The sequence below is a fragment of the Anser cygnoides genome, chromosome 25 (genome assembly GCF_040182565.1).
Source record: "Anser cygnoides isolate HZ-2024a breed goose chromosome 25, Taihu_goose_T2T_genome, whole genome shotgun sequence".
NCBI classification, from domain to species: domain Eukaryota; kingdom Metazoa; phylum Chordata; class Aves; order Anseriformes; family Anatidae; genus Anser; species Anser cygnoides.
In genome coordinates, this window is record NC_089897.1 from 6,013,039 (window position 1) to 6,038,194 (window position 25,156).

At 44.9% G+C, this 25,156-nt stretch overlaps 2 protein-coding genes and 1 long non-coding RNA gene across 18 annotated transcripts in view; 2 read left to right on the forward strand and 1 right to left on the reverse strand.

Moving 5' to 3' along the window:
• The window catches only part of KCND3 (potassium voltage-gated channel subfamily D member 3), a 117,523-nt gene that overhangs the window by 77,198 nt on the left and 15,169 nt on the right, over positions 1 to 25,156 (reverse strand). The window lies entirely within an intron of this gene.
• Positions 1 to 25,156, forward strand: part of LOC136786944 (uncharacterized) — a 197,222-nt gene that overhangs the window by 69,939 nt on the left and 102,127 nt on the right. The window lies entirely within an intron of this gene.
• On the forward strand, positions 2,584 to 8,149 carry LOC106041335 (uncharacterized). The gene is made up of 3 exons (XR_007165846.2): positions 2,584 to 4,109; positions 5,780 to 5,852; positions 7,157 to 8,149. It is a non-coding gene; the product is annotated as an uncharacterized lncRNA (long non-coding RNA).

Genomic DNA, 25,156 nt, shown 5'->3' on the forward strand with positions numbered 1-25,156 from the left:
AATGCAGAGAACAATTGAGTCTCTGTTCTGAACCGTCCCTTCTCTCTCCCTTCAGGGTTTTAATCTGTGCTCTCCTACATGAGATCATGGTATTGAGATCTGTAGTGGTGCATTTCAGGTTGGTTTTATTTCTTAAATTACGCTGTTTCCTTGTGTACTCTTTACTAAAGGTATTTGCTTCTAGCTGGTAAGGCGCAGTATCCTTTTGGCATTTCAGAAGAGGTGGGCAGGATGAATTATTCATTTTAAAAGTATGTGACATTATGATGGAGCTTCAGCAGAGTACATTTAAACATTAAAAAATAGGATGAATCAGTTTAAACTCATCTGAGCTTATCATATATCAGATAAAATGACTGATATAAAGGCTAAAAAGGGAGAACAAAGCTCTTCTCAAACCATTTCTAAATCAGACTCCAAAACCACACCAAATATGAAAGAGGGTTTATTTTCAGATCTTCTAATGCCAAGAGGCTTAGGGAAAATTGACGAAAATACAGGGTTAAGCCCCTCTTTGGTAAAAAGTGCTATAACTATTGGAACTGTCCTGATTTGTAACCCTGTAAGACACAGCTGGGGGAGGTGGGGACAGCCCATTAGGACTGCTGGATTTCCGAGGACCTGAGGACACCGGTTCCTCAGGGGATCTCATATTGAGGAGAAAAGAAAAGGCTCTGACCAAAGCCTAAGAAATAAGGTAGTGAAAGACAGCAGTAGGGGTCTCACGGAGGTGTTTCAGGATTCTCTTTAGACTTGTTTACTTTGTCTCCTTTATCTTGAAGTGGCAGGGCTTTTTTTCCTGAAAACACAAATTGTGCGTTTTCCTAAATCCTTGCACAAAGTCTTTCTCTACATGCTTCAAATAAGGTGAATCCCTTAACCTGCAAAATGGATTTCATGAAGTATGAAGTCTTTGAGAATAGGATGCTCGAACTCAAAATTTATTACAGTTCTCGGTATTTTGATGAAAGTTCTGTCTTAAATACTGGGGGGAAATCCTCTCTAAATAGTACGTTAAGAAGAGTTTCCACTTATCTTTATGGTTTAGATATGGCACTTTTGGTAATCATCTTTGTGCTGCCTTTGGAGGGGGCCCAGCATGCCCCAGGACTGTTATCATACAAACTCCCAGCTGGGTGCTCACAGGAGGCTCCTTGTTGAGGCTCTGCTGGGACCAGCCAGTTGTGTGGTCTGCATCCTGATTCCTCTGTTTCAGGGAGGCCAGGCTGTAATTCAGCCGGAGCCTTCCTGCACGTTCTTTCATTTTGATTTCCCTTAACACTAAAATATCAAGGCTCTTGTCAAATCGCTCCATCATCTAGACTGCACTGTCTATACCAGATGAAAAATAGCAGCTCAAACACCAAGGAGCTGTTGTGCTGCATTCAGGAGGCAGCACTCCTGCGCCCTTCCTTCTTTTCTCTGTGCTGGTTTAGAGCCTATCCAAATATTTGGGCTGTGCCCTTTTTCCATTTTTTTCTTTTTTATTTTTACTATCCAAACAACCAGGGTCTTTCTAGCATGGAACTGAACTTGAAATCCTCTTCACAGCAATAGGCTTAATGCAGAAATAACACAGATGCTGCAGCAAGTGCCAAAACATGTGCTTTCTGTTTCCCACACAATTAATGTAGCTGTTCTGCTTTACCAAAATCCCCTGAAAGACTCTCTTAAAGCTCCATGATAAGACATAAAACCAAGGATCTGACCCCTTGCGATCATTAGGATGTGAGGGAATATAAAAACACAGGCAGTGTTGTGAGCAGTTGCTCCAGAAACCCGTTCAGTTCAGCATCCTGTCATTCACAGTGACAAATGTGAATTGCTTCTGAAAAAAGAGCCCCTGAGCAGGCAGTGATGGAAAACCTACCACCAAGGACATTCCTCTCTTAATTCAAAAGAATTATAACCTTTTCTAAATTCATATTGTGTTATTTTGACCATCAATTCCTGGTTTTGATTGAAATGTCTGGTCTTTCTGAAAAGGAAGCTGAACTCTTACTCTAAATGCTGTGCTGTGACACTGAATTCCAGAGGTTAATTATGTGAAGATGTATCCATTGATCAGTTTCGTAAAATTTGTCACTTTAATTCAAAGGCTTTCAGGCCCCACCCCTCTTTCTTCTTACTTTAAGGCCAATGGGAAACCCACACTCCTCATTTATTGCTCTCTACCACTCATTACAGATGCACTTTTTAAGAATACAGAAATATTGTGATCCAATCAGATTTAAACTTCTGTAATTGCATTCTGGCAAGCTAAATTTCCTTGCAATTTCAATTGGATGCAGTGTTATTCATTAGGTGAGGTCCTAATCTGCTGTACCGTGTTGCTGTGCAACAACTGCTACTATTAATCCCCTGGGTCGGGAAACTGATATAGTCCTCCGGTATATTTGTAATTTGTAAAGCGGTAATGGGTCTTTTTGCAAAGAATGTTACTTAATATTTAATAACTGTGACAGTAATGGACTCTGCATTTTCTACAATTAAACACTTGGAAGTGTAGATTGTAAACTCTGAATCCAGCTATTGAAGTATGAACATTTCGGAGAGACTTTTCAGGACCTGAAGAGAAAAGTAGGGTAATGTGATTCCTACGAAATTATGCTTTGCGTCCACATACTGCAGCTGCTAAAAGCATTTATCGTAATTAATGTAACCACACTGATTATCAAAGGATGTTTGTATAATGATTGATTTGTCACTTGTTGTAAGGCTGCGCAGGACATCAGAGCACAAATTATGCCCATTTGCTGTAACGGTGCGTGCTCTCAAGTGAGTCTGTTCCTTAGGGGGATCTGGGGCTCTGCCTCTCTTTGCTTGCTCTCTAGGTCCCTCAGAATCATTTCTATTTCATTAAAATAGAATTAGGAGAGCTACTGCTAATAATAGGTTTGAATGAAGGGACAGCGCTGCCAGAGGTGCTTCGCATCTTACCAGAAAACAAAATCTTTCTTCTCCTCAGAGTGGAAAAAGAGAGGCAGCAATTGCATTCAGCCGGCACAAGGCCTCCAGAAAAGGTCTGAAGTCCCCAAGCAGCTTTCCACTCTCACCTTCCATTATTAACTTTCCTATTTTTAGTTGAATTTCCAGGTTTTCCCAAGCCAATTCTTTTCAGCCATTCAACATTTCTACCGTGTAAGAGGAAACGATTGCTTTATGTCGTGTTGCCGTGGAAACACCCGCTGCCACCCTGGGATATGGGGTTGGCGATGGGAGCAGGGTGAGAAGGGGAACGACGAGAGGCAGAGCACAGAAGCTCCACAGAGATCCTTTCCTGTGTGAGGCAGCTTGCAGCAGGGAACCCCGAGTTTTTTTGGATTTATTTGCGCAGCTCAGAACTTTGTGTCAGGACCAGAACACAGAATTTGGTGCACCCTCACACAGACGTTAAGGGAAAAGGGACAAACCTTATCCCTGGTGATTCCACGCGCCCTCCCAGGCGGGTATTTCCACAGCAATCGGCTCCCTGCCTGTTCACCCCCTGCCCCTTCCCGTCCGGGCCTGCCTGTGGGCTGCAGGGCCTCATCCCTGTTGTCCTGGTAACACCTGCCCGCGGCTGGCAGCCATTTCCCAGAGCAGCACTTGGCTCCCAGAGCTGCTGAAAGGTCTCTGGGAGGGGGAGGCAGCGAGGGGAAGAACTAACGTCAGGCATTGCGGTGACTGCGCAGGGGTGCGGGAGCACCCCTGTCATTTTGTGTGTGCACGTTTCACGTACTGACTCCACGCTGGTGTCCAGTTCCTCCCTCTGACAGCCTGAGCCACGGCTTGCTTGAGGCTCCGGGAGCCTTTCTGTCTTCTTCTGACATCTCTGGCTCCAGTGTTGCCATAAAGCTTTCGGATCGCAGCACAGAGAGTCAGGCAGGTATCAAGAGCATCTGTTGTGTTGAGTCACAGAGCCTGTGCCGTGCGTTACACCACTTGTGGGTAAGCTCTCAGCTTGCTGCTGTGTATATGCCCTTTCAAACTAAGCTTCATGTCTGCATCTTTACTTTTCAGCAGAGGGAGAAGTACTACGTGCACTTAGGCTTTACCAGCATCGTGGGCTTCACAGAGATAGTACGAGTATAAGTCCTGAGAGCAGGCCAGAATGTGAGGGCTCTGAGGTGAGGAGCTCCCCGTTCAGTACTCGTACAGCTTTTGCTGGGTCCTACGAGGTGTCCGCAAAGACATCTCAAAAGCCCTGGATTGTTAGGGGTCATGTCCACAGGTGGGTGGATGCCTAGGTACATAACTGACTGCAGGTCTTGGATGTCTTGAGCCCTGAGCCCCAAGGGCTGAACTGCCTCCAGAGAGTGGCCGGAGCAGGGGGAAGGCACGAGTCCTGAGGCTGAACCAGCACCCTCAGGGAAGCCGTGTTCGTGCCTGATGATGAGAGCAGCACTAACCAAGGGAGCCAGCGTTTGGTTGTCTGGTTCTGCTACCCAAAAGTAACAAGACCTGGGTAGCTGGGAAGTAATGTTATCCCCGAGATGTGAAATCCTTCTGGGAGAAGTGGGTTTGGAAACTGACTCTTTGTCACCGTTACGAATCACCTGCTAAGTGTCAAAAGAAGTATTGCAAGAAGTTGAGTGCTGAGTCTACATGTCATGACTTTTTCTTGAAATTTCTGGTCATCTGTTATCCTGCTTTGATCCTTCTGGTGTTACATTTTCCCCATCACTAGGTTTGCCTCTCTGCTGGGAACCTGAAATTGCACACTCAACTATAGGGTTCAATTTGCCTTTTATGCCTCCTGCAAATCTTATTAAGTCCTGTTTTATTAAATGGGAGAAGCATGCAGTTAAGTTTGTGGCTTTCAAAATGCATTAGACTTCTTTTCAAGTATGCAAAGTGTAAATGGATTTTATGCTTTGGGAATGTAGCAGTGTGTTTACAATCCTGGTTAGATAAAAGGATGCTGAGATGGCCTTTAACATTGATTCGCTGTTACATATTTCTCAGCTTTAATATAGCCTTAGAGGTTCTTCTAGCGTTTTAGTTTACAGAATAAATCAGAAAATGAGTTTTATTTTATTTATCAGTCAGTAATGTGTTTTCCTTTCTGTTCTTCCTTAGTGTGGTTAGCCCTGAAAATAGTAGACTGGGTAATCTCATTAGGTCAGGCTTTCTTCTTGCAAGGTTTCTAATGTACAATAGTTTGAAACACAGAAGAGACTTCTCGTGCTGCTTTTTTTCTTTTTTTCTTCTTGTGAATCCAACTCAAACCAAGCAGTTTAGCGAACCATGAAAATTACGTGTTAAAGTTAAGCCTTTCTGAACCTGAAAATAAGGCTTTCCGACTAATGTAGCTTAGGTACCGGGAAAGTCTGGGTTCTCTCTCTGGGTTGGTCACACCACTGTGGTACAGACCCTGGCAGCTCACTTAATCTTCCAATGCTGCAATGCCCTCAGCTGTAAAAGCAGAGGCTAATGGTATTTATTCATCTTGCAGAGGTAGCTGTAAGGTTGTGTTTTTTATAGAAGCTCATAAATAAACTGAAATTTTACAATGAAAGTTGCTGTGAAAGTGCTACACTTAACCATCCGTTCAGATGAATATAGAACCAGGGGCCTGCTCCTTGCAGGAAAGAGGGCCCACATTGGTGGAGGGGCCACAGAAACAGACCTGGAGTTTTTGACTTTTCAAGCACCTTCATTACTGAGATCTAAATTTAATTCCAGTTATGATTACTTTGAGAGTGATGCCAAGCCCTATATTACTTGACCTACTTCAAAACTATATGGAGAAATGTATCCACTAAACTGACCTTCTTTTTATCATTTCACATCTCAGGTGCCACTGTAGGAAACTTGGAATTAATTTTTCAACAGGAGAGAGGAGTTGGGGTGGACGTGGTAACTTGCAGGTAACAGGATGTGTATTAACACTGATGAACAAAAGGACATAGCGTGCTTGACGGACACAGTCTCCTGTTTGTCCTGTCATCTGTTGTCCATTGATCCAATGGAGAAGGTCCTTGAAAAACTGTTGTCTTTATGCTGTTATAACTCTATAGCATGAGGGTGGCACAAGGCTGCAATAAAGCAGTATGTATCAGGTCTCATGTTTTCTAACAAAAGGACTGTGCAGAAATGGGGATTTCAATAGGAAAACAAATCAAACTGTCTTAACCAGGAGAGGAGTAAAATATTTGGGCCATTCCTTGTGTAGTTGGGTACACAACTGGACCTCTCATTTACAGATGTTAAAGACAGAGCTGCAGCGAACTTGCAGTGCAGAGATCCCTAAGCAGGCTTGGTGCTTATCTTTTGACATCAGGGGAAAAAAATGGAAAAAATGATGCTATCTGAAAGAAAAAGGCAAATTTCCTGTATTTTTATCATTTTTTTTCCATAATATCGATAGGATAGTGACATTCTGTCACAGCAAAGGACATTTTGACCTCGTGTTTGTAACGTTCTCTCAGACCAAATCTGAAATCCTTTCTCTGTGTCTGAAGTACCAGTAACCAGCTCAGCTGATCAGCCCAATCAGAGGGGAAAATGCTAAATCTCAAGCAGCTCTCAGCGTCTCCAGCCAGGAAAATATCCATGTTTTATTCATAGAAGAAAAACAGTCAACATCCTGCGGTTCCCTGGATACAACCGGGAGCCTATAAATAGCCGAGCGGTGACACAGCAGCCTGGCGGCGGGCGCCGAGGGCTCCCTGCCTCGTCCCACCTGGCTCGGGGCTGGAGCAGCGGCACGGAGCCGAGCTCCGTGGGTCGCGCTGGGAGGACGTGAGGTCCGAGCCCTGCCGTGCTCCCTGCCTGCTGCGCGCTGTGGATTTTGTTTGCACGCCTGGAGCAGCTGTGTCTGCTCAGGAGGACAGAGCTCGATGGGTGTGGGAGAGGACACAGTTGGGAAATGGAAAATAAAGTGTGCTGGATGTTTGGTCTGATGCATGCTCGGTAATAGTTCTCTGTAGCTACCACGGGCTAGATCCTAATGAACTGTCAACTTAGGTGGGTTGAGTAGAGCTGTAATAACTTACTCCAGACAGGGATGAAGGCCTGCGAGATTTGCCTAGGGTTTCACACAAGTCCCTCAATCACATTTTAGTATCGCTTTACCAGTTCAACAGGCATAGCTGGCATAACAAATTAATCACACATCTACATGATTTATATACCTATGTTGATGTATATCCTTGCTCTCCTTATTTTTCAGTGCATTTATCATTCTCATGTGGGCATTCCTTTCCACTCTGCAATTCTGACTGATTTCCTGGGGTTTTGGTTGCTTCTGAGAATTTCTTGGGATCTTTAGCTGGAACAGAAGAGCATTCAGACTCCATCCTCCCTGGGTGAATAGTGCAGGGTTCAGCTACGGAGTGGTACAGAGCAATACATGGAAGATTTTACGAAGCTCTATTAATGCATTGCTTGATTTCGGCATGAATAAAAAGATAGCTTTGTTTTGTGTTCGTACTCCTGGGATTCTTCATGAGCTTCTTCCCTGACTTTAATATTTATTGGACCAGAATAACATAAGATTTAGGATTCTCTGGTAATTCAGTTAGCCAGGAGCCAACCTACGATGCAGAGTGATGCTGCTTCTAGTTCCAGACATAAACAGCTCTTTACAATGTTAAATGTTCTTGCAGCAAGTAAAGAAATGCCACCTGCAGAAAGAACAGGTCCCTGCAGTGCAGCCAGCGTGTGTGCATTTGCCTCGGCCTCGGGAACCCGGCACCAGGGACCATCAGGGACCCTCCAGGGGAGGCAGGGGTCGGGCTGGGCACCGGTAGCAGCTGGGCACAGCCCCAGCACCACCAGAGCCGTGCCGTGGGGTGCAGGGGTTCAGTACCCAGAGATGGAAGCTTTGCAAAGGGAGAGCTGAGCTCGGGGCGAGGCATGAGTCCTGCGTGCACTGCAGGCAGGGTACCTGCCTCTTCGGTAACTGCTGTGATGCACGCGGAGTGCCAGGAAGTTGTGCGGATTATTTTTAAATTGTGGAGAAAGTTATGTAAGGTGGATCATGCTAAGGTTTTATTTTATTTTTAATGATTATATTTAAAAATGCATGTAGAAGTACAGAGAGACTTTTTAATAACTAAATTTAAACTTTCAGGTGACACTTAAGTAAAGAAAGAAGTTTTTGTTTTTCTTTAAATCCTCCTTTTCTTTGCAAAGCAAATGTAGGAGCAGACTCCAAGGTTGTCTGTAGATAAGATAGTTCATGCTCAAGCTGAAGCTCTGAAAAGCCACAGTCCTATTTCACAATATCTTATACTTCACTGGTACTGCAAGCATCTTTCATTCTCCATCGCAGAAGCTAGCTCTAACATGACCACTTTAATTTCCTTGGGGAGTGCACAATATTACTTTCTGCAACTTTCTCTGTCCAGCTCTTGAAAGAGGCAGCAGGGCTGTCTTAGGCAGCTTACCAGCAAAGGGCTAAGCCACAGACCAGAGTACAGCAAAGCTGATGCTGAAACCGGTCTGCATGGCAACCTGCTTAGATACCTGCTTTGCTTAAGGCAATAGGATTTGAACACCTGCCTAAATGAAATAGCTGCCTAAGTGCTTTGCTGATCCAGGATGGTGTGCTGAACTGGCACGGCATTCTCATGAGCAAAGCAATTGTAGCTTTCGTAAATACACGTTTCCCTCAAAAAGAACAACTCTCCTATCTCCCCAGAAGAAATTTTGGGGCCAGTGAAGAAACAGATATGAAAATATTATCTAATTTCAGTTTAACTGGATGGTCCCACTAGGTCTTAGGGTTTTGATGAGAGGTGGGAACGAAGAGGAAAAATAATCTTTTCTTAGGGGAAACATTTAGGGAATGTAATAATCTAGGAACCAGTGAGATGTTTGGAGATTTGGTGGAGTGCTTAACGTCAGTCGCAACTCCTAGAGGTAACAGTAAGTTCACAGCTATGTCCTCGAATCAGTGAAGAACACACTGAAGAGTTTTTATTCAATGTAGAATTTTAAGCCAGTCTGAACTCATGTACATGCTTCAAATTAAATGCAAGTCAGATGCCTGGCTAAATAGGAGTGGATTATGTGAAAAAAAAACAACACATTAACGTGTCATGGGTTTTTGAGGCATATCCATTTTTCTGTATGCCTTCTAGAGACAGGATTACAAATGTTTTAGTGAGGATTCGCTTTAAATCCTCTGGCCATTTTGAAATGTTTAGGAGGAAACATGTTTCTTTTCTTCCGTGCCAAAAGTGACACCAGAGGAAAACATATTTATACAGAAATAAACACATCATCAGCTCAGTTTTTGTGTTCGCTCTCTAATGCTGTAAAGCATTTTTGTGAATCCACAATGCACAAAGCACGTTCTTTATATTCCACTAGCCTATTGTTTATCTTATTGACTACCAGAGAGAAAAGGAAGAAAAAGTGCATTTTAATGAAAGTCGTGAGAACTTCTTTAGTACTGGAGATCAAGCTTCAGCTTGGCTGGGTTTTTTTTGCAGAATGAATCTGCTTTGGGAATGGGTTTGTCCTTTGGTCAGGGGTGGGGTTCGTGACACCTTCCTGCTCTACTCTGCGCTGTGCCGAAAGCCAGCTATGGCCTTACACAGTAACGGGTTGGATCTCCTTTCCTTCTGCCCGTATGACATGAATGAAGGCGATTCCTTTTCCCAGATCACTTTCCACATGGGGTCTTGAGCCGCTCTGCAAAGCGTACCGGTGCCTCGCAGCACCTGCCCTCAGGAGCAGGCAGAGGGCACTCCAGTTTGTCCAAATTACTGTCTATGCAGGGGTCCTTTTCCATCACTTTGGTGATAAAAAATTTGTAAAATATGCTGATAGGGACCTGTAGGAGAGCATAAAGCCATGACCAATCCAAATGCCATGCCAGATCTATCTTTTGACCATCAGGCCGTTCTTCCTTGCTGTGCGACCTGGAACTGCAGCCAGCAGCGAGGGCTCACCCAGCACCTCTTCTGCACCCGAAGTCCCCTCACGACAAAGGCAATTTGCATAGACATTTTGCAAGGCAAATGGGTGATAACATGAAAATCTCAGTTTTCTTTTAAATCAAAAGTTTTTTTTTTTTAAATCCGAAAAGTTTTTTTTTTTTTTCATTTAATTCCGATTAACATTGCTCCAATGTTGAAGAAAAATAAATCTGGCAGTTGGAATTTGGTAGCAGACAAGAATGGAGGCTGCAGGAAGGAACCGGTAAGTGCAGCCCTCCCCAGGGCAGCGCCCTGCGCCTGGGTCTGATGCCTTGGGCTGGCAGTCAGAGCTGAGCCCCTGAGGCTGCCTGGCTTAGGAAGAACTCTGCCACTGTTGTGTGCCTCAGTTTCTTTATTTACAAAGTGAGGGTAATGGCATTGACATCCTTAGCACCACTCTTTGAATTCTGTGGATGAAGTGTGAGGATGAACTATTATTTGAGAGAGAAGTAGCCTAAATACACCCAGAATATTAGCGTCCCCTTCTTCAGCTTGTGCCTTTGTTGTGTTCAAGTGACAGCCTGAAGGGAGCACAGAAATTTTACAAGTCTACGAGCTTGTGTTGCCTAAAGGGAACAAAAAAATTCTCCCATCTAGTTTTATTGAATATAACCAATCAGGTACAATTGATTGCTCTGAAGTATTCCCAAACCTCACGCTTCCCTGAATGGGAGGCTTCAGACACGATAATTGAAGTAATTCAAATCCTCCGTAAGAAACAACCTTATTGTCTCCTGCTGTGGATGTCTTTGTAATTATGAAGATGGAATTGGTTATCTTTCTGCCTGTGGACTCTAATGAAAGAGGTGGCTGTACAGTTAAATGGGCCAAGAACTGACGTTCAACCTGCACAACACGACTCAGATGAATTCCTGCACTGACAACAGAAAGTATTCCAATTAGAGGCACGCAAAGACCTTTGTGGGGTTTTCTGAAGGCAGTTGAGAGCCCCCAGCAACACAGGCATGGTTTCCTATCCTGCTGCCTGATGAATGACTGCGAAGGGATTTGGAAAAGGTCTCATCACAGCTTTTTACCCCATTTTTCTCTGAGCTAATAGTTCCTTCATCCATCCTTCCTGCTTCGTGTCTTTAGTCGCCAGTTGCTCTGAGTAATTTAAATTCTCTCCGAAGCAAAGGAACCAGCCTCAAGATGCCCCTGTTCCCAGGGGCCAAGACAGCGCGGCCGCTGTGCCCGAGGTGCTCAGGGTGCTCCAAGGGGAGAGTCCCATCGAAGAGCACCCGTGCAGTGCCCTTATACTGCACCTCGGCACGGCTCAGGTAACTGCTGGGTCTCCGCTCCCTCGCACTGTAGCCTTAGGGAAGCTTTTGGCAGCCCTGTTTGGCCCTGGGGAAGAGGACGCAGCCGTTTTCCCTGTCAGGTGGCGGATCTGGCAGAGTGCAGAGGTTTTGCTCCACTCATGCAAAGCAATTTAACTACCCCAAATACATGCAGATCTTCCTTAAATTCGGATTGAATGCAAGTTAGGAAAATCATCGGGAACTGCTTCCAGCACTTGTGCTTGCCCTGCTTAAACTGCATGGAAACTGCGAGATGAGTCCAAGTGTGTCTAGTCTGACACGTCTTACAAAATGATGAAGCTGAAGCATAAAGAAACCCGGTTTCTTCCACCTCTTTTTGCATAAAGTGCTCATTGTTAATTTAGTTCTGAGAGATACTTGATGGATGGTAGCAGGTAGGTTTCTCCATTATTCTTTCTAATCTGCTTGATATACAATTTAAGAGAGCTGAGGAAAAAATAAGGAGGTTGAAGAAATTCAAATCAGAATTCATTTCTGCCACAATTTCAGCATCCATTAAAAATAACCCATTAAATATTGTCCTCTGCTAAATTTAGTAAATGCTCAGGTGTGTCTGCTCTTGTGCTGCACAGAAAGTTTTAATACAGATTTAATCATACCGAGTGTTAGGGGAAAGAGCTAATTAGATCGACAAATTTAGAAGGCGGTAGTATATTACATGGGAAGAAATGGGTGATTAGATATTATTCACTGTAAAAGTGACTGGCCCTGGGGAATATCTTTAAGAATATTACATGACATAATCCCAGTTTAAAAATGGAGAGAGTACAAGTTCACGTCATCCTCAGAATTGTTCCCCGGTCTCAGAAGTGTTTTCCCCGCAGCGGTTCCAGCACTTCTGGAAGCCGTGGTGCGGTACGGGCAAGCGCAGCGGGTGCTGCAGGGCGCCTCGCCTCGCCGGGCCCACGCTGCGTAGGCCGCCGTGGAAATGGCGGCTGTCGGGCCCGAGGGAGAGGGCTCAGCGGAGGCCCTCCGGGGCAGCTGGGCTGGCGGCTGCCGAAGAGCTTTGCGAGCAGCTCTGCCGTCGCTGGCCAAAGAGCTTCGTGAGGGTTCACAGCTCCGGGCTGCGCTGCTCGCGGTGCGTAACGGCACAGACGTGGCGCCGTCCTTCCCCCTGCACGCTTCCAGCACGTCTCAGACAGTGACATAGCACCTTCCCGGCAGCTCTGGCACCATAAGTACACACACGCATATAGATGTCAATTTTCCAGCTGATCTATTATCAGAGAAAATGTCACTTGAATAATGGCAAACTTATGTTACTGGGAGCCTCTTGATTTTAACGTCCATCTATCTATACGAGCAGCTATCGGTTACGTATAGCATGATACCAACTTATTTATGCTCGTCTGTACATCTGACAAACAGACGGAGGTAACGGAGGCTTATGGGTGATTTTCAATTATCCATCGGTCCCCTCATATTCCTAATAAATATGATGGAAGAAAGTAAACTCGTAGTGATCAAATAGTAAAAATGGGCTTTGATGTATTGCCATCGTGAACCTGTGTAGTTTCTGCAAATAATGGCCTTCATTTATCCCCGTAAGATGTATTTTTACAGTATTCATAAAATTGTTGATCAGCCACATACGAATGGCCCCTTCTCAGCATTTTTTCAGTATTACAGTTCCCATATGAAAGCAGATTTAGAAGGGGAAAGGGGGTTGTTTTCTTTAAACAAGCAAGAAAACGTGTTTTTTAACATGTTACAATGAAGCCGACTCAGTATTAATAACTTTGCTGAGATTTAATCATCACAGAAGATAAATGCACCATGTTGGGAGTTCAGGCCCATGGTAAGCAGCAGGAAGCTTTGTTTCTCCAGGAGCCCTTCCTCCTGTGATGCTTCCCAGAGCTGCTCACAGCAGGCTGTGTGTTCGGGGGTGATGCCCCCCAGCTGGGAGCTGCGATCCTGGCCGGCAGCAGCCCGGCCCGTGCAGCGCTCTCAGAGCCCCTGTCCCAGCATGTCCCAGGCTGCCCGGGCAAGGCGTCCCTTCCTCTCCTTGCTCTGCTCCACCAGTGAGAGAGATTCACAGCTGCCTTCAGCAACTTGTTCCATCCCTAAGGTCATTTTATATTGTTCAGAGAGAGGTATAAAACGTGTCAAGAAATCTGCTTACTCTACAGACCCAGTATAGAGGTGATTGATATAATATGTCATTGCTAAATTGCTCAAATAAAAAATGATTCATTTAAGTTCCCTTAGACTTGCCCTTCCATTATGCAGTATTGTATTAGTATGGATACAAAACTGGGTATTTACAGAAAGCATTTCAACTCGTCTTACAAACAAAGGGAAAAATTAGTTTACTTAGAAATACTATGACTGGTTTAAAAATGGCAATAATAATAATAGAAGCACTGTAACATGGCGTACCTTGGTGGCTGCCCTGCCATAGTCACCAGGTACAGTACTGCCTACAACAGAGTGGTGCTGCTTTAGGCTGACCGGGTGCTTTGTGCCGTATATGTTAACTATTATCGGAAAAATAAATCATGAGTTTGTTTTGTACTAAAGCACATGTTATTTTTCTCCTTTCTAAAGCAAATTTCTGTTTCATCCTTCTGAAGAGGTTCATTTAATAGCGTGTGAAATGAAATGTCAACACGAATTAGAACAAATGGCACCGCAATGCCCACGGGACAACCAGCCTCTGCCGGGGGACGCCTGCAGCCAGCCCGGCGCGGGGAGGGCTGGGGCAGGGTCTCAGGTGCTGCTCGCAGCCCCTCAGGGAGGCTCGCGGGGCGGCTGCTTCAGGACCACCCCAGGGAGCTGGGCTCTCCTGGAGGCCGGGACGACCTTGGCCTTAAAACCTGGACTAAAACCTGCCCGGGTGCACAGGGCACGTGCCGGAGCTGGGGTTTGCCCCAGCTGCTCCCCGCACGGTGTGCTTTGCGGCCTCATCCTGCAGGTTCTGTGCATTGCAGGCAGGGACAGGTGAGCTCCAGTCGCGGCTGGAGAGGTGCGGAGCATCCCGCAGGGCAGGGCCCTCGAGTGCTGCTGCCCAGGTGCAGGCTGCGCGCGTGCACCGAAGCCATAAACCAAGTCGCTGCCCTCGGGGTTGCCACTTTTATTAGCCGCAAAATCCATTGCTTATGGGAAGTTCAAAAATGACATGAAAACATAAATGTGAGGTATGCAAATAAATCTTTCTGACAAAATTGTTCGCTAGACTCATTATTATGGAAATAAATTTAAAATGTGACTTTTCAGAGCTGTTGAAAGCCATCACTTTCCAGAGCTATTGTGTGCCTCTCTGATGAGTCAATGCCAAAATCGGTGGTGTGTGGGGAATGCTTTTCAGATGTTTCTTGTTTTGAAAGTAAATCCAGTGAAACAAAGGCCACAGGATGATTAGGAAATCTCTATTGTGCTGGATGAGTCCATCAGCTCCCTCAGCGGCGGGCGGCCTGGCATGCTCAGGTGCTCTCCCCTGATTGTAGCCCATTTGTATTCTGCGCAGAGGTTGCAGACCTATTATTGTGATGTTGTTCGCTGCATAAAGCCCAATTAGTGAAAGGTTAGGATGCAATTAAAATGTTTAAAGAATCCTGTATTTTAAAGTGAAGTTTATACTGCAGTATGAATTCCTGGAACGCTGTACAGCATCAGTTCCAAAGACTAAGGCATCTAACGTTTGTTTGTTTTCCTTGACCCCTGTCGAATTTTGTGGGTTTCTCCGAAGAGACAGAAACAGTGCACCAGTCTCAGTAGACCGTTTGTAGCTTCCTAATCATTTGTGCCTGTACTTTGCAAAGTGTCTCGAGTGTGGGAGTACTGAGCAGAACCGGGATGTGGAGAGTAACAATAGGTATTAAAATTACCCGTATTGTCAGAAGAATTTTCTTCAGCAGTGACACTGCAGCGATTAGCAGGACAACTGCAGGTGGCAAAGTGCTGGGCTGACTGTCTTAACAAATGGCAGAACTTTGCACACCATTCCCTGTCCAACCGCTCACCTCCAGTGGGAGCCAGGGTCTTTAAAGAAATAAAATAACTTGACCACAGCTGCCTTCCGATCCATACGCCACAGCCGTCCTGGTGCAGGCGACGGTCTGAGTGCTTGCACGGGTTCCCCTGCTCTGCTGCACAAAGATGGGCTGCTGCCCCAGAGCAGGAGCAGGGAATTCTTTAGTGTGTGATTTGTGTGGAAGCGGTCTGCTGACTTGGATTCTACATCTGTAAAATGGAGATGTCAATGTTTATTTAGAAAGGCGGTGAACTTTAATAAATGTTTGGAGCATATTCTGACAGTCCTAGCGAAGCTGCAGAAATGTCATTAAAACTCGCTTCAGTTCAGTTATCTATTGTTTTTTGTTATTAGTCCAGTGACAACATGGGGAGGTTTCTTTGCAGCAGTAAGAAACCTCCTGCTATTACATTCAATGCCAAAGGCAGGAGTGTGCAACAGAGTTCCATTTGCTCAGCATGCTGAGCAGATCTGCAAATGGCACGTGTGTGTCTAACATCTGTAATTAAACTGATTGACCTTTCCATGCACAGGCTGGAGGGGAGAAAAGAAAAGTACTAGCTAAGATGGATTGAGAAGTGAATGAGATGCCAAAGTAAATCTCATTTACCCATCCCATGTGTCAATAGCGAGCTGGGAGAACATTAGTCTCTGGAATACATCTCACGTCACTGGTCTCAGACACCAGCTGTTCGCTCTGCGGAGCCGTCACGGGGTTGCAGACTCGGCAGCACTACAACTGCCGTAGCAGCTGAGTTGCGAGACATCTTAGCACTCAGGTCACCTACTGGGGCTGCAGCACAGCCCCTCTCTTTCAAACAGTCACTGAGTAGAAGCAGAAAATCACTGTCCTGGTAAGGCAGAGAAAAGCAGTACATGGCTCAGATGGAAGAAAAAAAGGACGTTTTAGGAGGATGCTTAATATGAAGAAAAGCAACAGGAGAAGCAGTAGAAATAACTGCTTTTCTTCCCTAGGTCTCCAAGAAAGAGTCTTTTAGTCTTAGCAATTAACCCCCCTAAGCTTTCCCTAGCTCTAGCAGCCATCTAAAGAGGAGAGACCGTTGTGCCTGAGCTCTGCTTCCCCTGCCCCTCGCTGTGCGTGGCTCACTTTTCGTGCTGAGGATGGGACGTCTTCGTGCTAAGGAACGAGGACTACGCGTGGTAGACGTTGTGACTGTAGTAGAAGGCTTTGGGGAAGGAAATGAGCAATTTATGTTTAACAGCTGCACCACTTGTGCTGCTTGTGCCGAGTGTCCTTTCTCTTAGACCATGGGAAAGCTGCTGGCTTTGGACCTGCAAGGCCTGCCACGAGATACACGCGCTGGTCCCGGGGAAGGGCAGCCCATGGGGAGGTCGGTGTTGCCTTCGGCTCGCCCGCTGCTCCCTCACCGCCTGGGGACTGGCCTCGAGCTGGGGCCGGAGCTCAACGCCTCTGGGAGCCCCTGCTAAGGCTGTGCCTTGTAATGGGTCACCTGTGTCCCACAGACAGCCCCGAGCAGCGCTGGGCTCTCGAATAGATCATTCCTGACAAAGCCCATTATTCACAATGGGCATAAAGCCAGTATCCCTTAAATTCACAGAATTTTCCTCGCAATCTGCTGTCAGACGCGGCATGTTCAGCAAGTACTCTGTGACCACGGGGGGCACTTGTGGAGAAGGAAGAGGACTTTTATTGACAGCTGCATACAATCTCTTCATCAACCTAATCTCTGAAATTTTAGACCTCATTTCCTACCACTCTCCTTGTGATGCTTGACATGTTTCGTGTATATAATTAGACCAGAATTCAGACTGTTCATTTGCACATAGGCCGATATGCAACCTAGAAAAGTATTGCCCAGCATACAAATCTCAAAAAGGGTGGTGAACTCTTCTTTCTTACGCTGACTAGTCTCGTGTGTACTTTACCTGTGACAGCACACAAAAAGATTTTTTTTGTCATGTCTGTGAACCAAAACATTATGATAATTTTATTGTAAAGTCCACATTTGACACTTTTGGAAAATAACTTAGATGCAGAATAGATGTAAAATGTGTTGTATCTTTGCCTGTGGGTGCCCATCCTCCAGTGCAACTCTTCAGACACCGCTCTGTCTAGCAGCACGTACTGAACTGCTCTTAAATCATGCAAAAGTTTGAGCACCCATAAAGGAAAATGATGTGCTTTGCTAGATGGAGGAGAGACTGAGGCTTCTGCCACATCTTTCCTCAGGGCTGCCTTTTGTTTAATGGGTTTTGTTTTCTACTACTTGGAACTTTTTTTTTTTTTGCAAGAGGGATATGATTTTCTACCATATCTGAATGGTAACATTTTAAAATCATTTTGTACCAGTATAGATAACTGCTCGGTGACTCAGGCCTTCAGTCTTTTATTTTATAGTTATCTTCTATCATATATAGTGGTGTGATTGCTTTTCATATCTTACACATAATCCTCAAGACTCTTTTTCATGCCCGCTGAATCTGATTTACTCCTGGCTAGATGCATGGAGGGTTGTGGTGAAGGTCACGTTCACCGTATTCTTGGGACTTGAGAACTGCATAGGGCAGATTTTAAGATGCCCTTTGAGCCCGCTGTATGCATCGGGCTGTGGACAGTGACTTCTGCTCACTTGATTTCTTTGTTTCCATAGAAAGGTCATGAAATTCACCTATGATTTCTGTGCCATAAAAGTGTTTGTGGCATTGTCTCCAACTATTTCATTACACATCTTGCATGTAATTGCTTAAAATTGACAGTCATCTTGTGGTGTTTTATGAACCAGTGACAGATATGTCCAAGGGAAAAATACACAATGAATAATGATTAGGCAGAGTGATTGTTTTTTAATTCCAAGGCTGGAAGGACTCTGTCCACTTGTCCACTGACTAAGCCGATGATTTGTTGCCTTTGCTGTTATTACCTCTGACTCCGAGAGCAGCATGGCCCAGACACTCTGTCAGCTGGAAAGCCGGCGTGTCCGTAAGATGCACGAGCATCTTACAGGAGAAGTCTTTAGAATCAATCAGAGATTTGTGTTGTTTTTTGTTTTTTTTTTTTTCCTCCTGTACTTAATGGTGTCTTCAGTGAGCTGCACGACTGTTCTTACTAGTCCGTATTAATCATATTTTTAAATGAGCGTTCTCTCCATGCCTGTGACTGGAAACCTCTCACTGTGTTTATGTGAATAGTCTGTTTTACAGCTGGGTGAGAGTCCTGGTCTATTTTGTGAAAGATCACACTATTTGAGAAACCATGAAACTCTTCTGAGATGGATGATAACCCAATTAAAAACACTTGAAATCACTGTTCTGTATTTGGAAATGTGATCACTCTTGATTAAGAGATTTTCCTCTGTGGACAAGACAGCCTGACAAATCTTGGAACTGCTGGAAGTCAGGGTCTCGTGTCAGCGGCTTTCGTGCTGTCGTGTGCAATGCCTTGTGCCCTAGACCAGCAGCAGAGTAGATGCAGACAGTCAAAGATCTTCACGATGACGTGAAATCTGGTTTGGGTTTATCACTTACAGCTACTGACCAGAATGGATATTAGTCGTTTGCCACAATATATAATATTATAATGCTATTTTTATTTTATTGATTTAACCTGGTCTTCAAGGGAATGGAATAGAAAATTGCATTTAAAAGATGAGTGGAAAAATAGATCTACAGGATGCATTGCATCTTAGATGGCAAACTGACCCCTATGATTACATTTTGTTATGCTAAGTATTTGGGCTGTGTTTTGTAGGCCAGGTTTTGCTAAAAAAACCACAATTTTACCATAGAAGAGCATACACAAGAATAATTTGAAAAGGATTATGTAGTAAAAGTTCAAAACCTTATGTTATATTGCAATTCAAGTGGACTGATTTTGCTGCTATTTAACATTTTGCATACTGTGTGACAGTATTTGGCACAAAGTACATATATTCCATTTTGCTAAGCTTCTGGGTAAAATTTTTGAGAATGCCCAACTGCCTGAGACACTGACATCCAATTTTCTAATTCCAAGTATTGCGTGGTAGACAGGTGAATTGTTTTTTCTCCTGTCAGAATGCATTATAGCTATCATCTATTAAAAGTGATAAATTGTAGATAAACTCTAACGCGAGGAAAGGCCAGTACAGTAACAGAAATACTTTCAAGCACAGGATAGATAAAGCAGATGTGGAAGAGACGTAACCGCTTCATTAAGTCACTGACAGCAAGCGAAACAGCCCATCTGCAGTCTCATCTGAAGGACAACCTTTTGCCAAAGCCTGGGGAGATGCCTATCTATTTTTTTTACATACATACGTTTCTTGGCTAGATGATGTTGTAGATTCATTATTTACAGTATTTTATTATTAATACTAACTCAGCTTCTGGGAAGGCAGCAACTTCTGCTATCATTTTGCTAAATCATTTTTGGTCTTTCCCTATGAAGCAGGAAAACAAACCTGTAGAACATCTTTCATTCTATCATCTATAATTCTGTGTGATTTTTTTCTTTTTAACCATTCTCTCCTTTTATCTGTGAGAAGAGATTGAGTTCTTTGATATTTTATTTAGATTGCACTGCATGTCTGGAAGTGAGCCATTTGAGCCGATCACTGATGTGCGTGCTGTAGGACCACTGCTGTGACCCCTCTCTCTGGCCCGCGGGTCTTTCAGCCGTGCGGTGGGCTCCGTGCCTGTCCTGCAGCAGAACTGTGACTGGAACAGTCCGAGTTTGGGCTGAGAGGGATAGCTGACCGTGCATGTCTACCTGACCAAACTCCAGAAAGCTGGGGATTCAGCTTTTTTCAGAGTTTTTCCCTCTGTAAAGTTCGTTGCCCAAGCAGTTAGCAATCTGAAGTCTGGGGCGTCATTTTCGGTGTGCATAAATTCATGTTTGATTGCTGAGGTCGCCAAAGCTGCTAGCAGAGCGGGGGGAGCAGCTGCCCCCCGTGAGCTCCCTCGGGGCAGTGACGGCAGCTGCCTGCTGCGGGAGCCTCGAAGAGCCAGGCACAGAGCCTTGCAGCTCCGTCATTTCACAGCCAGAGGCAGAATTTAAGTCTCACTTCTCCGTGAGAATCCCGGCACAGAAATTCACACAACTAATTGACAAATGGTCATCATGCCCTTCCCAAACGCCTGCTGAAAGTTGCCATGGGAAGCACAGAGTTAGCGTAATTTTGCCTTGCTCATATAAAGCTTTTTGTCTTGAGTTATAGTGGTGGCTTGCACAAAAAGCAAAGACACTGCTGTGTTTTCATTTATATCTTTCCCTGCTGATAAGACTGGGTGAGGAGAATAGTCACAGCCACCTGAAAATCCCCTCTTCCGTGTCCCTTGGCAATTGTATGTGGCCTTCAGTACCCCATTACCCTAAGCCACCGTGACAGCTGATGAGGGAGAACATAGTCCAGAAATGCAGGACACGAGACAGCCTACTTCTACACCATGTTTTATGGCATTCTGTATCAACTCTGATGATGACCTTTAGAAAAAGAGGCAGCGTGCAGTGCAGTCCAGCCACGAGGCCGAGGGCCGGCTAAGACTCATCAATCAGTGGGACACATCAAGGCTCTGGGAGGCCGTCTGCCCGCTCCCCCCTGTTCGGCCGCGCTGACAGATAACTCCCGCTCCCCTGCTGTGCTGCACGAATACGGTTGGCGTGCATTTGTGTTAAGCTGCCTGATGTCGTACACCACGCTCAGCAGAGGCACTGCTCCTGCCCAGCGGCTGTACCACGAGCCGTGTGCCTGCCCGCCCGCCGTTGTGCCCGAGGCTCCGTTTGCCTGCCTCCCTCACGCCCTCTGAAGGCGCTGCTCCGAGGGGAGGGTGCATTTCAAAACGTACGTATGTGCGTATCTCAGCATTCCACAAGTCCTTGTCTGACGTGGCTTTAGCCACCAACGTTTTCCACCATAAGCAGATGAAAGCATTCAGTGTGCACACATGCTCGGATAAACGCCCTTTCTGTGTCTGTGATGATTTAACAGGTGGATATAATTTATTGTACAGACAAGTGCTATAGGTAGTAGAAGCGCTGCCTGCCCACACTGTTTTGATATTGCCAGGGAAGCAGTTATTAATGGCTACACACAAAGTCTATCCAACGGTTTTCTTAAATGCCTTATCTACCTAACACTGAGCGCTGGAAATCTCCGCTCTTCCCAGGATGTCCAAAGAAAGCACTGGTAAACATGGGAGATGAGACACAGCGCTGTGGAGGGCCCAGAGCTAGAAGGCTCCTCTCACCACAATGGCCTTCCCATGAAAGTAGCACGTAACGTCTCCCAAATTACTCCCCTACCTATTCGGATCCACAGAGCCTGTTCCACTGTCACCGACATTCATTTTCCCTGGTGTAAATCACTGACTATGATGAAGTTACTCCTGATACCCTTTACGATCAGAGGGGCAGAAGCCCTGGAAGGAAGCGTGCAGCTGCGGCCTGGTCCGAGCAGGCTTTACGTGCGGCAGCAGCGAACGAACCGCACTGGACACAGCTAACGAGGAAGCTACAGGCGCCTCATTTGTTTCTGACAAAAATGAATCATAAAAGCTGCTGAAATTCATTTTCAGTTCACAGTACATTTGGTGCCAGACTTTCATGCTGCAATCATGCGAATATATACTGACACGTACAAGTGAGCTGTGCGCCTGTTTGTTTACCCTGTGATGTGCACTTGAGGGCATGCATGCATAACTTTAAAAATATATTTTTAAAGACTGAACACCTATTTTCTCCTCAAAATTCTTTATCTCCCACCAAATTAGCAATTATTTTTTCTTCTGTGAAGTTCAGACATGTTCCTCCCCTTTTCCTCTTCAAACATCTCCAGCTCCGCTCAGATGAGAACAGGCAAGGGATGGACAGAGGCAGTGTCTGAGAGTGGCACGACTATATGAGCTAAACAGTTCTAACAACGCTTCAGTATCTGCTGAAAATCTTCTGCTGGCTAAGAAAAAAATGGTAAAAATAAATACAAGTGTTACTATGCAGAAGACAAAATTAAGATTTAAAGATTTTTCTTTCAGCATCTGTAGATCTAGCCTCTTTTCTGAAATCTCATTTTCTCCTCTCTTTTTCCAATCTGACAGAATTGAAAATTATGTTAAGCAGTGTGTGGATACACAATGGACTATTCCTTACAGACTAGATATTTGAAGAGTCCTACCTTTCTGGGTAATAAATTGCCCACAAGATCTGTGACAGGACAGTGTGGATGTGAGATTTCCTTTGGGCCATTTGTCACATTGTCACCTGGCCTGACATGTCTTCTCAGGTCACAAAAGTAAGGTTGGGATTTAAATGGAGATCCATGGAAATAGGCCCTTTCAGCAGCATTTGTTCATAGAATCATAGAATATTTGTGGTTGGAGAGGACCTCTGGGGGTTACCCAGTCCAGCTCTGTGTTGTCTCTATGGAGGGCAGAACAGTCCTTGGGTAACCCCAGAGGAAAGGTGTTAGGACATGTGTTTTACTGAGTCACGTTAGCGTGCATCCTTGTTGGCATCTGAATTTGTAAAGGATGGTCAAACCTGGAAAGCAGCATCTACCATTTGTTGCTCTTCTGATCCATGAATTCATGCTTTTTTTTTTTCTTGCTTTTTTTTTTTTTTTCCACCAAGAGGTAAGAAACAAAGCATTGCATTCCTGTCATCTCAAGAAAGTATCTGGCAATGACAGTGACTTTGCTCTTGAGCTACAGATACATTTTCTGTCTGTAAACCAAGGTAGCTGTTTACCTACGTTTTATCTATTCAGAAGGCTTTCCCTAGACTGGAAATCAAGCTTGTTCAATAGAGCTCATTAGGTAATGAGCTTATTCACTAAGCTCATTAGTGGTGGAATTCATCCTGCTCAGCCCTCTGCAGGCCAAATCTAGTATACCTTTGGCCCTGCTTACTACTTGTTTTTGCCCTTAGCAAGAGAGGTGACTTTCACCCAATTTGATCTGTTTTGCATGTTTTCATTCAACAACTGTCTTGCTGAATGAATGTTTCTATTATTTAATCTGTCCTGCTATTCCTCTGTAGCAGAAAAATATCTAAAAGGGCTGAAGTCGTTGCATACAGCATGCCAAGGCTAGGATATCATGCCAACTCATTTCATGAACTGAAGCCGAGTGTCTGACTCAGTAGGACTCATCCTATTACATGATGGATGCTCCCTGGATTGATGAACAGACGGTTAGGCAGATGTAAGTAGGCAGGAAAGCGAAAGAGGCACCAAGTAAAAGTTGTGATTGCCTCCTGTGAGCTGACCGTGATTGCCCATCTGTACACAATCTAGTGGTCTTGCAGGAAGTTTTAAAGCACGCACATACACAGCAGAAGCTAGGGATTTCATATTTTGGTTAATTATGCAGAGATCAGAGAGTGAGTTTGATAAAAAGGATATCTCACAGGTGCAAAGCTGGGTGGGAGACAGGCTTTTAAATCTTTCTGAACCAACGGCACAACTGAAATGTGTGACAGCGAAGGATGTGTGTTGGCAATAATGCCTCATTGATTCATGTTCAAAGTGGTAAATTTAAGTCCTGTTTCCACTCATTTCAGACACTGATTACTAGAAAAAGACTCTCATACAGTAGAGTAACGGAGGTGTCAGATTCTGTTAATTCGACAACAGCCTACTTCTATCTTCCCTCTGAAGAGGCAGAAAGAAACCATTGGAGCTCTTGTTCATTTAATATTGATGACAAAAGACCACGAAAATTTTGAAACCTCAAAAGATGCTAAAACAGGGATATAACTAAAAATGAGCTCTGAAATCAAATGCAGGGAAAGAGTAAGTTTGTATCTGCATTAGCAGGTTGTGGGACTCACCAGGAGCTGAGCTCTGGAGTGGAAGGACCCAGCATCCCTCCCGTACACACCTCGGGGAGGGTTAATTTTAGACTAGTGCTAGTCTGGTTCACGGCCTGAGCACCCATTAGCAGTAAGAGCACATTAGGCACATTCCCTCAGCACGTCTCTCAGCTGTATTCCATCCGGCAGGGATGCTGCTGGCGTGCTCTGAAACCTCTTTGCACGGTGAGCCAAACTGCAGGAAGGACAGGATGATTGAGAGTTTGCTTTCAAAGGGTGCTCCTGATCCAAACTAAGACACTAATGTGGATGGACTCTAGGAGAAAGCAGCTCAGAACAGCTCTCTCTCATTTTAGCTTTCCTTTTGAAGATAGCTTACTTCTGCCAAGCATTAGGCTGCAAGAATAGCTGGCTTGTATTATCCTTTTCAATTGAAAAATAATGTGTTATTTTTGTTCTCATCATGGTGACTGTAATTAATATTTAAGGAGGATGACTCCCTTGTGCTGCAGCTCATACAAATGTAGAAAAATCGTGTGTACTGCTGAAGATGTGTTGTCTTCAAATTATAGGCCAAAAGTGCACGTAGACCGTACTGACAAGGAACTGAGGATTGTGGCAACTGGGCGAGAAAATAGGCAGAACAAAATAATAGTAAGAAGCGTTTTCCTTAGTACAGAGAAGAAGCAAAGGGACTGTCGAGTTGTGGGGTGAAATCTTGTGATCTTAAAGCTGTGCGTTTATATATTAAAGGCTGAAAGTGAATGAAGAGTTTATCTTCTGTTGTTTTCACATCTGATGTGAAACCCTGCATCTACAGGCAAGATGAGAAAAACAGCAGCAATTTGGGTCTTTTAGGTGGCAAAGGGGAATCACGTGTACAGACAGAATAAAGCAGTGAGTGTATGAAAAATAATCACCCGTAATAAAAAGCTAAGGGTACTTCAAAATGTTGAGGATGTGTTGTTTGGTTAACAGGAGCTGTTAAACAGTGAACGCGACAGCTCTCGTCCTGCCGGGTGCCAGGCAGGCCGGGCGAGCTTTGCCTGTGCCGATCGCTGCAGTGCTGCCGCCGCCGCATTCGGCATACCCCGTGTGTGCACGTTGTAACCTGTGGCTGCCGTCCGCATGGCAGGACACATCACTTGAGTTGTTTGGCTTTGTTATTAGGAGGCTCCAC